Here is a 17,136-nt window from a genome sequence, read left to right on the forward strand (position 1 = left end):
TAGAGTATTTTCCCCAATTTCCATTTAAGACAGTGTTGACTCCTTCTATTTTACCAAGCAGTAATTGGCTAAGGAATGAGGTTTTCCTTGGGCTTAGGGCTGTAAACTAGAACCACTGGCCATTCTGCTCATATACATTTCCATCATTATAGTAATTCTTCAAATTAATCATAAATAAGGAGAAAAGACGAAGGCAATTATTGTGAGCGAGCAGGATCAGAAAACAGAAAGGTCTGTAATTTGTTATATAAACCTAACTTACGCTCAAGTCTTGGAATTTGCTGAAGTTGCTACTGAAGGTATATATATTTTTTCTTTCAAAGTTGTCTTAACCCAGAAGTTTTGTATAGATCACTTGTTTTTTCCTAGGCAGGGTCAAAACTTTCATGTGATTCTCAATGAGACTGAATTCCTCCCCCAAAATTAGTGCTTTTGTTTATGAATGCAGAGAGGATGCATTCTGGTCACTCTGCTGATTTCTCAGAACCAATGGCCTTCCTAACTTCTTCAATTTCACTTTTGAGAAAATGTTCTCTCTTGAATCTCTTAACTCTGTCTTTATTTTTTCTTATTCTATGTTTCATTTTATTCTTCTAAACACCCAATTATGTTTTCCCATAAATTATTCCTTGACTGCTTTTATTTCTTCAAGTTCCCTCAATGAATTCCAGGAATCCCATGACTTCATGTTGCCTCCTCTGTTAGAATCATTCATAAGTGTCTGCCTTCAGCCCACATGTTTACCAAAAGCTTCATTCTCCCTAGCCTCACCTTTCTATTAGCATATCTGCCCAAATGTCACATTCAAACTATCCAAAACTTGCAATATCTCTCCTAACAACTATTTATTTCTCTGGTATGACTATCAGTAAGACTAGAAACTCTCAAAATCAAATTTGACGCCTCCTTTCATTTATTTCTAATTTCTGACAGTAAGTCCTATTAATTCTTCAGATTTTATCTTGAAAATATTCTTTCTATTCCTACTGTCATCATTCTATTTCAATCTCTTTACATATCCAAAGTTTTCTCTATTTTAAATTATTCTATACATTCCCAGGTATCGTTTCTAAAGCTCACCTTCGTCCATGTTCTTCTTCTATTCAGACTCTTCTATGTTAAGCCACGATTTACTGAATAATATCCTTATCCCAAAATTGAAAAAAAAAAAAAAAACAACACCTACCTTCCATATTCTGCCCACACCAGCATCTGATATGTCTTTCCTGCTCATTCTCTAAGTGCTGCATAAATCTCATCTCAGTCAGATAAATGTGACTTCAACTTTCTCAGCCCTATGACTTTGCTTATAAATTTAATTTTAATGCCATTTCCTCTATCAACAATTCCTTAATTTCCTTAACTCTAGCACTCATAAAACTTTTTTTCTACTCTTTCCATCTTGCAGAAGCATCTCCCCTAATCCATTTTGCTTGAAGACAGAGTTTTAACCTTATGTATCCCTGAATTTGATTCACCCTTTAGTGTCCTATAGAGAAGGCTATTAATGATTTTTAATGGAAAAAAATTTCTATTTTATTTACATTGGTTAGTTAAAAGACTTGAATATTAACTTTTAAAATTTTTTCTTCTCATTAATATTGTTAAAATATCCAGACTATCCAAAACAATCTACAATTTCAATGTAATCCCTATTAAAATTCCAATGGCATTTTTCACAGAAATAGAACAAACCTAAAATTTTTATGGAACCACAAAAGACCCTGAATAGCCAAAGCCATCTTGAGAAAGAAATAAGCTGGAGACCTCACACTCCCCAATTCCAAACTACATTACAAAGCTATCATAATCAAAATAGTATGGAATTCATGTAAAGACTGACACATAGGTCAGTAGAATAGAACAGACCCAGATATAAAGCCATGCATGTATGGATGTATGGTCAGTTAATTTACAACAAAGGAACCAATAATATACAATGGGGAAATGACAGTCTCTTCAAAAAACTGTGCTGGAAAAACTGGACCACCACATGCAAAAGAATTTAAATGCATTATTTTATACAATATACAAAAATTAACTCAAAATGGATTAAAGACATGAATTTAAGACCTAAAACCATAAAAATTCTAGAAGAAAACATAGGTGGTAAGTTCCTCAGCATCGGTTTGGCAGTGGTTTTTTTGTTTGTTTGTTTATTTGTTTATTTGGTTGGTTTTTATGAGGTTTTTTGGATTTGACACCAAAAGCAAAGGCAACAAAAGCAGAAATCAACAAGTGGGACTACATCAAGTTAAAAAGCATCTGCTCAGCCAAGAAAACCATCAACAAAATGAAAAGGCAAGAGAAAATATTTGTAAATCCTATAGCTGATAAGGGGTTAATATCCAAAAAGCATCAAAAATACATACAACTCAATGGCCAAAAGTAAGCCAATTAAAAAGTGGGCAGAGGATGTGAACAGATATTTTTTCCAAAGAAGATACACAGAAAGCCAACCAGTATATAAAATAATGCTCAATATCACTAATCATAAGGGAAATGGAAATCAAAACCACAATGAGACATCACCTCATACCTGTTAGATGTCTATTATCAGAAAGACAAGATAAGCAAGAGTTAGTGAGGACCTAGAAAAGGGAACCCTTGTGCTCTGTTAGTAGAAATGCAAACTGGTACAGCTACTATGGAAAACAGTTTGGAGGTTCCTCAAAAAATAAAAATAGAACTATCATATGATCCAGAAGTTCTATTTCTGGGTATTTATCTAAAGAAAATGAAAACACTAACTCACAAAGATATATCCATCCCTATGTTTACTGCAGCATTATTTACAATAGTCAAGGTATGGAAACAACCAGCAGGGGATGATTAGATAAAGAAAATGTGGTAAGTATACATAATGGAACATTATTCAGCCACAAAAAAGAGTGAAATCTTGCCATTTGTTACAACATGGATGGACATGAGGGCATTATGCCAGGTGAAATAAGTCAGACAGAAAAGGACAAATATCATATAATCTACTTACAAGTGGAATCTAAAAAAGAATCAATCAAGTAAGCAAGCAAACAAAAAACCCCACCAAGCTCATAGATACAGAGAACAGATTGGTTGGTGCCAGAGGTGGGATGTGGAGGTGGGCAAAATGGGTGAAGGGAGCCAAAGTGTACAAACTTCCACTTAAAAAATAAAAAAGTCATGGGGATGTGACTATACTTAATAATATTGTATTGCATATTTGAAAGTTATAAAGGGTAAATCTTAAAAGTATTCGTCATAAGAAAAAAATATAACTATGGTGGCAGATGTTAACTAGACTTATTGTGGTATTTATTTTATTTGATTCAAATATCAATCATTATGTTGTACATCTGAAACTAACAATGTTGTATATCGATTATACCTCAATTTAAAAAAATTAAAAATGTCTTCTTCTCCTTGAGGAAACCGACTATAAATTAGGCTTCAATCCATGTTAACAACTTCTGGAGCCATAGATAAAGAAAGCCAGGACCAAGCAGTGTTAAATAAACTGCATGTCCTATGCACAAGACAATCACTGGTCAAGTCATAAATACTAAAGACTGGTGAGAGGCACATACCCACGAACTCTGAAAACTATTTAAAAAGAGAAATTACTATTAGCAACTGTGCTATATTATTTGGTTAAATGAATATTATGCCAAGTGACTTCAAATTTACAAGCAGTTTCATGAAAGATTGTTCCCAAAATTACACCCCTAGAAATAGCAGGCATTAATCACATCCTACAAGGATGCATACATTTTGCAAAGGCCAAATCCTTTTGTAATTGGATACAATGTATAATGTGACATTTTAACAACATCAAAATATATTTATAAAATATATTAATAGTCAAATAAAACATCTATTACAGATTTTAAAAGCAACATGATTACAGGATCTACCCAACTACAAACAAATGTAAAATAAAAATTTCTTGACTATTTTTGATCAAATGAGAAAAAAAAGGCAATTAGATAAAGTTCTGGTATTATTATTATTTAAAAAATTTTATTTTTATTTTTTAAATTTTATTTATTTCTTTGAGAGAGAGAGACAGAGATAGCGAGAGAGAGCACGAGCAGGGAGGAAAGGGAGAAGCAGGCTCCCCACTGAGCAGGAAGCCTGATGTGGGACTCGATCCTGGGACGCTGGGATTATGACCCAAGCCGAAGGCAGATGCTTAACGGACTGAGCCACCCAGGCACCCCCCGGTATTATTTTTTAATTGCTAGCTTAAATGTGAAATTTTTCAGGTATTTTACTTCAAAAAAGAAACTGAAAACAATGGTTTGAAATAGGAAAGAGACTATTCTCAATTCAGCAAATAACAAATATTTTGTACATATTCCTCAACACCCATTTAACAGTTTATTGGTATTATTTTTTTTCCAAACAAGGTAATTTGCCTAGTTTTATATATAGGTAACCTAATGCAATTCTTTCAACAACTCTCTGAGAAGTGTGATATTCCCACTCTAACAAATGAAGAAAATTATGTCAAAGATTATAAACAATTCACTATTAAAAATATGCTTTCAGACAGAAACCAACGATTTAAGAATTGGAACTTTTTATCTTTGGGGTACATAATGATCTTTTATGTTCATTGAACACCTAAACTATGCACAAAGCCTCATATACTTACCTAAATAATACTTGAATGTGTGCGTGTATGTGTGTATATATACATATAATTATTTAAATATCTGTACAGATATAGTAATATAACTATATCATATTTAACTATTTAAATTACATAAAATATTTTGACACAAATTTGCATTTATATATTTGTTTCAATTTCATGGATGTCTGAACACTAAAACATAGTATTTATAACTATGTATAACATAGTTATTTGTACCCACATACATGTATATTTATAGTTATATAACATATGTATTTTATACTTCATGTACTATTATGTGCAACTCATAGACTTTGGTTGCAGATATAGTGAAAAACATAAACTGATTCAATTCTCATTAGTGAAGGGAAAAGGAAGTATTGCCTATCGGCCCTCGGGACATAAAGAGAACCTCCAAGAACATGCTATGATTGCCTTAATTTTTCAGCTAAGATATAAGTATAATGAATGAGGAACTGTAAAACTACTTACATCTACGATCAGGCTGCTGTCTTAAGAGAAAGAACTAAATCACATAAATAGATGGTAAATATCAGTTCAGCATTCGAAAAATGTAAAGGCAGAAGCATTTCAAAGCAATTGCCTTTGAAACTATAAATTAAAGGGCGCCTGGGTGGCTCAGATGGTTAAGCGTCTGCCTTCGGCTCAGGTCATGATCCCAGGGTCCTGGGATCGAGTCCCGCATCGGGCTCCCTGCTCCTTGGGAGCCTGCTTCTCCCTCTGCTTCTCTCTCTCTCTCTCCCTCTGTCTCTCATGAATAAATAAATAAAATCTTTAAAAAAAATAAAAAAAAGAAACTATAAATTAAAATTGAGTTTAAAAAACTATTTATTTTTGCAAAAGGACATTGATCTTTTTATAAGAAACTGGAAATCTTTAACATCAGGTGGAATTTCTGTTCCAAATAGACTATAAGTGCTAAGAACTAACATAGCTAAAGTCCCCACTACACACGTTTACAACTCTGGATCATAGGTGCCTCACCACAAGTCTGTTTAAAGAATTTAGTTTAACATTTACTCTCTGAAGGGTTACAAACACAAAGTAACCTTCCCATAGATCACAGCAAATGGCACATCCATTACCAACCAGGCTTTCTGACTCTGAAGCTCCTTGTTTGCCATCAGGTTGTAAGATAAAAAAAGAATGTTCTGTAATTAATGGACAAACATATGCAGTTTGCTTGAGAAATCATATATATACATGTACAAGTTATTTATTTACATGTGCTCTTATTTTGTGGAAATTCTATTTGTGAAGTTTCTAAGACATGTTTTGTTTCAGTGAATGTTTTTGTTTGTATTTTTCATTGTTTGATTGAGGTCTCCAATAGTTCTATAAAAGGGGGACATTAATCAAGTGAAGGCACCATAACATTTGTGAATGAGAACCTCATTAAAGAAGCTGCAAAGCCAACACAGAATTCTGTTCCCTTCTCTTGTATTTGAAAGTGAGCTCATTTCTTAACCACAAATCTTGGAAAGTAATGTGTGTATCATCATTTCCTAGTGCAGAAATTCTTTGTTCTCCTTAACAAGAGTTCATCCAAAGAAAGCTTAAATATATTTCCTTGAAATTAATGCAAATATTATTAAATAAAATATAATGAAAACGTTTACAACAGAATATTCCATGAATATGTGGAGAACATAGGGAAATTATCATTTATAAAAAAACAAATATGAACAACTAAATCTGGGTAATATTTATTATTTATAGACCATTACCATCTATAATAGTTAATAAATATGTGCCTGTTCAAATCAGAGTATCTTCTACTATCATAACAGAAATCAGTGTATTTCAAAACTTCAAAGAAACATGATTTCTATATAAATCTAATAAAAGTATATCAGAAAATATGACAAATTCATTTACATTACATTTAATTTCCTAGGTCAGGTGTAGATTAGGGCAGTGCTTTTTAGATTTTGTGCTCAAACATGTGGCACACTTAAAAGTAATTCCAGACCAAAAAATAAATAAATAAGTAAGGGTAGAATTAGACCTTAAAATTCTTCCTGGGTCTTACCTCCTGAAGAACAACTGTAAATCCCATTTCCCAATTTTTTTTTTCCCTTTCTTGACTCTGATTTTCTTAACTGACTCTGTGTCTCCTGTAGTGACCTTTACCTTGTCCCTGGGATTATGGGCTAAAATAATAATTCATCACCATGTTTCCTCCATTCTGTACATGCTACTTGAGAGCTTATTCTTTCTTCTAAAGAAAAGGGTTTGCCGTAAACATGTTGATGATAGAGACTATAAGAGGGAACGTAAAAATTTTAGGGGCTGCAAACTAATTTCCTATATCTTCTAAATAGAATAAATTCATAGAGAGAATATATGAGAATGTCTTTAGCTCATTTTCCCTTCTCTCATCATTTTTTTTATTCAGTAGGCTCCACACCCAGCATGGAGCCCAACACGGAGCTTGAACTCATGACCCTGAGATCAAGACCTGAGCAGAGGTTAAGAGTCAGACACTTAGCTGATGGAGCCACCCAGGTGCCCTTCCCTTTTCTCACTTTTAATAACATAATACCATAGACACATTTTTTTGAGTGTGAGATCCTATTAGTATTTGTTATGGTTTGAATATTTGTATTCCATCTGCTGCTGAAATTCATATGTTGAAATCCAACTGCCCAGTGTGATGGTACTAATTAGGTGAGCCCTTTGGGAGGTGCTTAAGGCATGAGGGCGGAACTGTCATGAATGGGATTAGTTAGTGCCTTACAAAAAAGGCTCCAGAGAAATCATTAGCCCCTTCTACCACATGAGGACACAATGAGGAGTTGCCAGGAAGGCAGCCCTCATTAGACGGTGACAATGCTCGTGCCTTGATCTTGGACTTTCTAGTCTTCAGAACTGTGATTAATAAATTTGTTGTTTATAAGCCACCCAGTCTGCGGTATTCTGTTATAGAAGCTCAAAATGACTATGATAGTATTAATTAAAGTTTAAGCAATCAATCCACCTATTTTATGCAAAGAGAAACTTTCAAAAGAATATCCACTTAGGCTTTAATTCTACTTCACTGAGAATACGCCAGAGCAATTATTTAAAATGTGATTAGGAATTATTTGTGCACACTGGAATTGAGAATAGTTGATTTGGGCTTCAAAATTTCAGTTCTTTCTTTCTAATTTGAAAACATTTTTCTTGCATATTTAATTGCCCTGGCTATGACTTCAGTACTATGTTGAGTAGGAATAGTGAAAATGGACATCCTAGTTTTGTTCCTGATCTTAGAGGAAAAGCTTTTGACCTTTCACCATTGAGTATGAAATTAGCCGTGGGTCTGTCATATATGGCCTTTATTATGGTGAAGTAAGACTGTGTTTTCTGATGACATGATTACATACAGAGAAAATACCAAAGGCTCCTCCAAAAAACTTTAGACCTATAAGTAAACTTAACAAAGTTTTAGGATACAAAATCAAGGTCACACTTCTTGATTTCAAACTATACTTCAGAACTAGCAAACACTATGGTACTGGCATAAAAACACACATATAGATCAGTGGAACAGAATACAGAGCCCAGAAATATATCCATGCAAAAACAGTCAATTGATACATGACAAATAAGTCAAGACTATACAAAGGGGAAAGAATAGTCTTTTCAATGAATGGTGTTAAGAAAACTGGGCAGCCACATGTAAAAGAATGAAATTGTACCTTTATCTTATACCATATATTTACACAGAATCAACTCAAAGTAGATTAAAAACTTAAATTTAATACCCAAAACCATAAAAATCCCACAAGAAAATATAGAGGATAAACTCCTTGACACTGATCTTGACAATGATTTTTTGGATTTGACCCCAAAAGTAAAAGCAATGAAATAAAAAAATAAAGTGGGCCTACACCAAATTGAAAGCTTCTGCACAGTAAACTAAACCATCAACAAAATGAAAAGGCAACCAACTAAATAGGATAACATTTTTACTAATCATATATCTGATAAGGTGTTAATACCTAAAATACATAAACCCATATACCTCATTAGGAAAAAAACCAATTAAATAATAAGCAAACTGAATATTTTTCAAAAGAAGACATATAGATGGCCAACAAACATATGAAAAGGTGCTCAACTCAATAATACCACTTATCAGGAAAATGAAAATCCTAACCACAATGGGATATTACCTCACACCTATTGGAGTGACTATTATAAAAAAGAGAAGAGATGATTAATGCTGGTGAAGATGTGGAGAAAAGGGAAATTTTGCCAATGTTGGTAGGAATGTAAACTGGTGCAGCCTCTCTAGAAAACAGCATAGAGGTTCCTCAAAAAATGAAAAATAGATCTGCCATATGACCCAATAATTCCACTTCTGGGTATTTATCTGAAAGAAACAAAAACACTAATTTGAAATGATACCTGCATCCCCATGTTCATTGCAACATGAAATTCAAAGAAACAGAGAGTAGAATGGTGGTTGCCATGGACTGAGAAGTGGGGGAAATGGGGAGAGGTTCAACAAAAGTTACAAATTTTCATTTTTAGGATGAATAAATTCCGAGGATCAAATGTACAGCCTGATGACTATAATTAATATTGTATTGTATGTTGGAAAGTTGCTATGACAATAGAGCTTTAATGTTCTCACTGTAACAAAAACAAAATAGTAATTATGTGAGGTGAAGGATGTGTTACACTAATTTTACTGTGATATTTTACAATATATTCATATATCAAATCATCACATTATACACCTTAAACTTGCACAATGTATATGTGAATTATATCTCAGTAATACTGGAAAAAGAAAAAAGAAAAATTGCAACTCATTTCTACTAATGAAATAAAACCAGTCAAAATTATGAGAATGATGTACTATCTTAGGAAAAAGCAAAAAAATATTCCCATTAGTATAGGCTATCTTCTTAAAGCAAACATATCCTTCTGAGCTTACCTGTGAAAGAATTGTGTGTGTGTGTGTGTGTGTGTGTGTGTGTGTGTGTGTGTGTATGAAGTTGTGTTTTTTTGTTGTTGTTGTTGAATGTTCTTTTCTTTCTTTGTTAAAGTATAATTGACTTGAAGAATTATCTTTTAGGAGCGTAAAAATGACAGAAAATTATGATACTTCCCAGTGAGTACACTGGCCCGGAGTTCAGATTCTGAAGATAGACAGCCCTTAATTTAAAGTGGCTCTTCCACTTGACATCTATATGGCTTAGGTGTATTTTTTAGTGTTCAGTGTTCAGTGTTCAGTGATCAGTTTCATTACCTATAAAACAAACATAGTAGTTCTTTCCTCAAAGGATTGGCTAGGTATAACATGAGATTAATTCATGCAATTCATTTTGTATAGTACTTCACAAATAGACATTCGTACGTATTAACCATGGTAGTTAGTCACTCTGGTATCTGTTCTACTTCCCATTGCTCCCATTGTAAAGACTGGTGGGAGTAAACTTTTTAATAGATCTAATATGTTTATAAACTACTTTCCTTGGGTCCTCTTTAGGACAATTGTTGTTAAATAGAACATTTAAAAAAAATCTACTAAAAGCTAATGTTAGCAGCCTAGATTTGAATTCAGAGAACTGAGTCTAGAAAGAGTTTATTTACAAAGCCCATCAGTCATAAGCTGGCCTAAGTTTGCAGAACTTGTCAGGGCCATGGCTTTTCCATACCTGGCATACTTATGTGTGGAAAACACTGTGTTAATAACAACTTTTCAAAACCCCCTTATTTTAAAACTTTTTGGTTTCTATTTTCAAGCAGCAGAAACTACTTCCCTACTTGAAGCATAAAATGCATTGACTGAAGGAATTTTAGGAAGTCCACAGAATTGCCAGGAAGGCTGCTGAGTAAAACTGGAGACAAGAATTCCTAAGGAAGCCTCACTAGCAACAAGGGCCACATCTCTAGTAAGCTCAGCTTCTGCTGCAGAATGTTACATGTCGCTGTTTTCCCAGTAATAGACACCACCCAACTTCATGGTACTTCCACGGCTACTGCCACCTGCTTTCAGAATGGATTCTGAGAGCACCTGTGCCCTTGCTTTCACCATTCTTATTTGAACTTTGGGATAGTGTATCTTATGGTGAAGTCTAGGTCACATGTCCATGTCTTGGTTGCAAAGGACACTAAGCAAACACACACTTGTTATTTTCATTGTTTTTGATAGGAACTAGGCTCTGCCATCTGGAAAAATGTACAAGTTGGTGAACCTTCCAAATGCAGAAAAAGGTTGAGATTCATACCAGCCACAAAAACAAAACAGTGCCTCCCATAGACAAGACCAAGAAATGCTAAACATTTTCTCTACTTTCCATCTACTTTCTACTTTTTCTACCTTCCATCATTTGAAAATTGAATCTCCCTTTCCTGAATTCCCTACTTCAGATTTGGGGGACCGATCTCTACTCCAGGTGATTGACAGAATTACATAGGGTGCTTAATTTTCTAGGTCTAGCAGGATAATGTGTCATAGTTCAATTAGATAGCTGTTAATAGGAGTTACACACAAGCCACATTGTAAAGCAGAAAACCTATTTGTTGGCATGAGACTAGGCAATGAGAAAGGAATAGTTGGATTTGGCAACACTGAAATGCCAAATAATAGCAGATCAGCCCCAATTGAGTAGTAGCCTTTCTTTCAGGCTAAATCCTTTTTTTATTCTTTAAGATGCAGTTTCTCCTGTTGTTGGTGAGGATGTACACTCTTGATAGAAATGCAAACTGGTGCAGCCACTCCGGAACAGTATGGAGGTTCCTCAAAAAGTTAAAAATAGAGCTACCCTATGATCCAGCAATTGCAATACTGGATATTTACCCAAAGAATACAAAAATACTAATTCAAAGGGATACATGCACTCCGATGTTTATAGCAGCATTATTTGCAATAGCCAAATTATGACAATAGTCCAAGTGTCCATCAACTAATGGATAAGGAAGATGTAGTGTATACACACACACACACACACTGGAACATTACTCAGCCATAAAAAAGAATGAAATCTTGCCATTTGCAATGACATGGGTGGAGCTAGAGAGTATTATGCTATGTGAAAGAAGTCCGTCAGAAAAAGACAAATACCATATGATTTCACTCATACGTGGAATTTTTTAAAAGATTTTCTTTATTTATTTGACAGAGAGAGAGAGAGAGTACAAGCAGGGGGAGTAGCAGCAGAGAGAGAAGCAGACTCCCCACTGAGCATAGAGCCCGATGTGGGGCTCGATCCCAGGACCCTGAGATCATGACCTGAGCCAAAGACAGACGCTTCACTAACTGCACCACCCAGGCACCCCTCATTTGTGGAACTTAAGAGACAAAACAAATAAGCAAAGTGAAAGAAAAAGAGAGAGATACGCAAACCAAGAAACAGGTTCTTAACTATAAAGAACAAACTGATGGTTACCAGACAGTAGGTGGTGGGGGATGGGTAAAATAGGTGATGGGGATTACGGAGTGCACTTGCTGTGATGAACACCAGGTGTTGAATGAATTGTTGAATCACAATATTGCACATCTGAAACTAATATTACACTGTATGTTAACTAACTGGAATTTCATTAAAAATTAAAAAAAAAAAAGATTCAGTTTCTCCAAGCAACATTGTCTACAAGCTGTCCTCTTCTTATTCTATACAGACGTGTAAGCTGAGATACGTGCTACTATTCTTTGCTCCCAAACATAGTGGCTTTATTTCTTATAGTTACTGTAATACTTAAAAAATTCCCTTTTAGCTCAGTCTTATATCCCTTTTCCTTCAAATCATCTAGCCTACCCAGTGACTACTTATAGTGCCTGAATATTAAGGGTTAATTGAAAAATATCTCTTCAATGGTATATTTTGCAGACATATTAAAAAATCCAAAGCACAAATACACAGAAAAAACAAACATTAAATTACACAATGCAGCATCATCTTGCAGAGAGTATAATTTTGATAAACAACTTCTAGTTGCTTGAGGTGCAGGGTAGGAATAAATATGGGACTCTTGACAAGTGGAAGCAGAATAATAGGAATAGGCAGATCACGTTCCTAGAGTATAGCAAAGGGAAAAAGGGTTGCAGAATGTCCTTGTTTAATAGCAGCTCATGTTTATTGTGTGTGTACTTTGTGAGCACACTGTGCTTGGTGTTTACTTCTTTCATTTATTTCTCACAAAAACCTTGGGGGGAAAAGTGTTATTTTCATTCTAGAGATAACAAAACTGAGGCAAATCCATAGTAATAGCAATGTAAAATTATTCAAGAAGAGAAAAGCTAGCAAAGCACTCCTTGCTATAAATCTTGATGCCTTCTCACTCTAAGCAAATTATCATAGCATTTAAGAAAAATAAATCTTAGTAGACAATTACTTTTGGTGCGTGACTCATTGTTCCTACTTGAGTAGCTGTCAGTTTCATTCACAATTTTTCAATCAGTGCCATTAAGTATTCACTTTCAATTCAACTATAGTTTATCTGGATCATCTAAGCAACATGCAGGTAGTAGACAACTATGTTCTTCATTGTCTCATCAATTTGTCCAGGAGTTTCTCAGTGTTCCTCTTTTCCTGAGCTTCTTAGGATTTCAGCAGTTAGAGGCTTTTGGATGTCAGCAACTATTTTCAAGAGTTTGGGCTTCTGTACCCCCAAGAAAGCCTATTCCCTTTTGGTTTTTTTTCCATGTTTAATTATTTTTATTAATTTTTCTAAATTTTATTATGTTATGTTAATCACCATACATTACATCATTAGTTTTTAATTTTTTAAATTTTTTATTATGTTAATCATCATATATTACATCATTAGTTTTTGATGTAGTGTTCTATGATTCTTTGTTTGTGCATAACACCCAGTGCTCCATGCAGAACGTGCCCTCTTTAATACCCATCACCAGGCTAACCTATCCCCCTACCCACCTCCCCTCCAGAACCCTCAGTTTGTTTTTCAGAGTCCATCGTCTCTCATGGTTCGCCTCCCCCTCTGACTTACTCCCCTTCATTCTTCCCCTCCTGCTATCTTCTTCTTTTTTTTTCTTAACATATGTTGCATTATTTGTTTTAGAAGTACAGATCTGTGATTCAACAGTCTTGCACAATTCACAGCGCTCACCATAGCACATACCCTACCCAATGTCTATCACCCAGCCACCCCATCCCTCCCACCCCGCACCACTCCAGCAACCCTCAGTTTGTTTCCTGAGATTAAGAATTCCTCATATCAGTGAGGTCATATGATACATGTCTTTCTCTGATTGACTTATTTCACTCAGCATAACACCCTCCAGTTCCATCCACGTTGTTGCAAATGGCAAGAGCTCATTCCTGTTGATGGCTGCATAATATTCCATTGTGTATATATACCACTTCTTCTTTATCCATCATCTGTCGATGGACATCTTGGCTCTTTCCACAGTTTGGCTATTGTGGACATTGCTGCTATAAACATTGGGGTGCACGTACCCGTTCGGATCCCTACATTTGTATCTTTGTGGTAAATACCCAGTAGTGCAATTGCTGGATTGTATGGTAGCTCTATTTTCAACTGTTTGAGGAACCTCCATACTGTTTTCCAGAGGGGTTGCACCAGCTTGCATTCCCACCAACATTGGAGTATGGTTCCCCTTTCTCCACATCCCCGCCAACATCTGTCATTTCCTGACTTGTTAATTTTAGCCATTCTGACTGGTGTGAGGTGGTATCTCATTGAGGTTTTGATTTGGATTTCCCTGATGCCGAGCGATGTTGAACACTTTTTAATGTGTCTGTTGGCCATTTGCATGTCTTCTTTGGAAAAATATCTGTTCATGTCTTCTGCCCATTTCTTGATTGGATTATTTGTTCTTTGGGTGTTGAGTTTGATAAGTTCTTTATAGATTTTGGATACTAGCCCTTTATCTGATATGTCATTTGCAAATATTTTCTCCCATTCTGTCGGTTGTCTTTTGGTTTTGTGGACTGTTTCTTTTGCTATGCAAAAGCTTTTTATTTTTTTTTTTTTAAAGATTTTTATTTATTTATTTGAGAGAGAGAGAACGAGAGATAGAGAGCACGAGAGGGAAGAGGGTCAGAGGGAGAAGCAGACTCCCTGCTGAGCAGGGAGCCCGATGTGGGACTCGATCCAGGGACTCCAGGATCATGACCTGAGCCGAAGGCAGTCGCTTAACCAACTGAGCCACCCAGGCGCCCGCAAAAGCTTTTTATCTTGATGAAATCCCAATAGTTTGTTTTTGCCCTTGCTTCCCTTGCCTTTGGCGATGTTTCTAGGAAGAAGTTGCTGCGGCTGAGGTCGAAGAGGTTGCTGCTTGTGTTCTCCTTTAGGATTTTGATGGACTCCTGTCTCACATTTAGGTCTTTCAACCATTTGGAGTCTATTTTTGTGTGTGGTGTAAGGAAATGGTCCAATTTCATTCTTCTGCATATGGCTATCCAATTTTCCCAACACCATTTGTTGAAGAGACTGTCTTTTTTCCATTGGACATTCTTTCCTGATTTGTCAAAGATGAGTTGACCATAGAGTTAAGGGTCCATTTCTGGGCTCTCTATTCTGTTCCATTGATCTATGTGTCGGTTTTTGTGCCAGTACCATACTGTCTTGATGATGACAGCTTTGTAATAGAGCTGGAAGTCTGGAATTGTGATGCCGCCAGCTTTGCTTTTCTTTTTCAATATTCCTCTGGCTATTCAGGGTCTCTTCTGGTTCCATAGAAATTTTAGGATTATTTGTTCCATTTCTTTGAAAAAAGTGGATGGTATTTTGATGGGGATTGCACTGAATGTGTAGATTGCTCTAGGTAGCATTGACATCTTCACAATGTTGGTTCTTCCAATCCATGAGCATGGAACGTTTTTCCATTTCTTTGCGTCTTCTTCCATTTCTTTCCTGAGTATTTTATAGTTTTCTGAGTACAGAACCATTGCCTCTTTGGTTAAATTTATTCCTAGGTATCTTATGGTTTTGGGTGCAATTGTAAATGGGATCGACTCCTTGATTTGTCTCTCTTCTGTCTTGCTGTTGGTGTATAGGAATGCCACTGATTTCTGTGCATTGATTTTATATCCTGCCACTTTACTGAATTCCTGTATGAGTTGTAGCAGTTTTGGGGTGGAGTCTTTTGGGTTTTCCACATACAGTATCATATCATCTGCAAAGAGTGAGAGTTTGACTTCCTCTTTGTCGATTTGGATGCCTTTGATTTCTTTTTGTTGTCCGATTGCTGTGGCTAGGACTTCTAATACTATGTTGAATAGCAGTGGTGAGAGTGGACATCCCTGCCGCGTTCCTGACCTTAGGGGAAAAGCTCTCAGCTTTTCCCCCTTGAGAATGATATTCGCTGTAGGTTTTTCGTAGATGGCTTTTAGGATACTGAGGTATGTACCCTCTATCCCTATAGTCTGAAGAGTTTTGATCAAGAAAGGATGCTGTACTTTGTCAAATGCTTTTTCTGCGTCCATGAAAGGATCATATGATTCTTGTTCTTTCTTTCGTTAATGTATTGTAACACGTTGATTGATTTGCGGATGTTGAACCATCCTTGCAGCCCAGGGATAAATCCCACTTGGTGGTGGTGAATAATCCTTTTAATGTACTGTTGGATCCTATTGGCTAGTATTTTGGTGAGAATTTTTGCATCCATGTTCATCAAGGATATTGGTCAGTAATTCTCCTTTTTGATGGGGTCTTTGTCTGGTTTTGGGATCAAGGTAATGCTGCCCTCATAAAATGAGTTCGGAAGTTTTCCTTCCATTTCTATTTTTTGGAACAGTTTCAGGAGAATAGGTATTAATTCTTCTTTAAATGTCTGATAGAATTCCCCTGGGAAGCCATCTGGCCCTGGGCTTTTGTTTGTTGGGAGATTTTTGATGACTGCTTCAATTTCCTTAGTGGCTATCGGTCTGTTCAGGTTTTCTATTTCTTCCTGGTTCAATTTTGGTAGTTGATACATCTCTAGGAATGCACCCATTTCTTCCAAGTTATCTAATTTGCTGGCATAGAGTTGCTCATAATATGTTCTTATAATTGTTTGTATTTCTTTGGTGTTGGTTGTGATCTCTCCGCTTTCATTCATGATTTTGTGGATTTGGGTCATTTCTCTTTTCTTTTTGATAAGTCTGGCCAGGGGTTTATCAATCTGGTTAATTCTTTCAAAGAACCAGCTCCTAGTTTCGTTGATCTGTTCTACTGTTCTTTTGGTTTCCAGTTCATTGATTTTTGCTCTGATCTTTATTATTTCTCTTCTCCTGCTGGGTTTAGGCTTTATTTGCTGTTCTTTCTCCAGCTCCTTTAAGTGTAGGGTTAGATTGTATATTTGAGACCTTTCTTGTGTCTTGAGAAAGGCTTGTATTGCTATATACTTTCCTCTCAGGACTGCCTTTGCTGTATCCCAAAGATTTTGAACAGTTGTGTTTTCATTTTCATTGGTTTCCATGAATATTTTTAATTCTTCTTTAATTTCCTGGTTGACCCATTCATTCTTTAGTAGGATGCTCTTTAGCCTCCATGTATTTGAGTTCTTTCCGACTTTCCTCTTGTGATTG

The sequence above is a fragment of the Zalophus californianus genome, chromosome 13 (assembly GCF_009762305.2).
Source record: "Zalophus californianus isolate mZalCal1 chromosome 13, mZalCal1.pri.v2, whole genome shotgun sequence".
NCBI lineage: Eukaryota > Metazoa > Chordata > Mammalia > Carnivora > Otariidae > Zalophus > Zalophus californianus.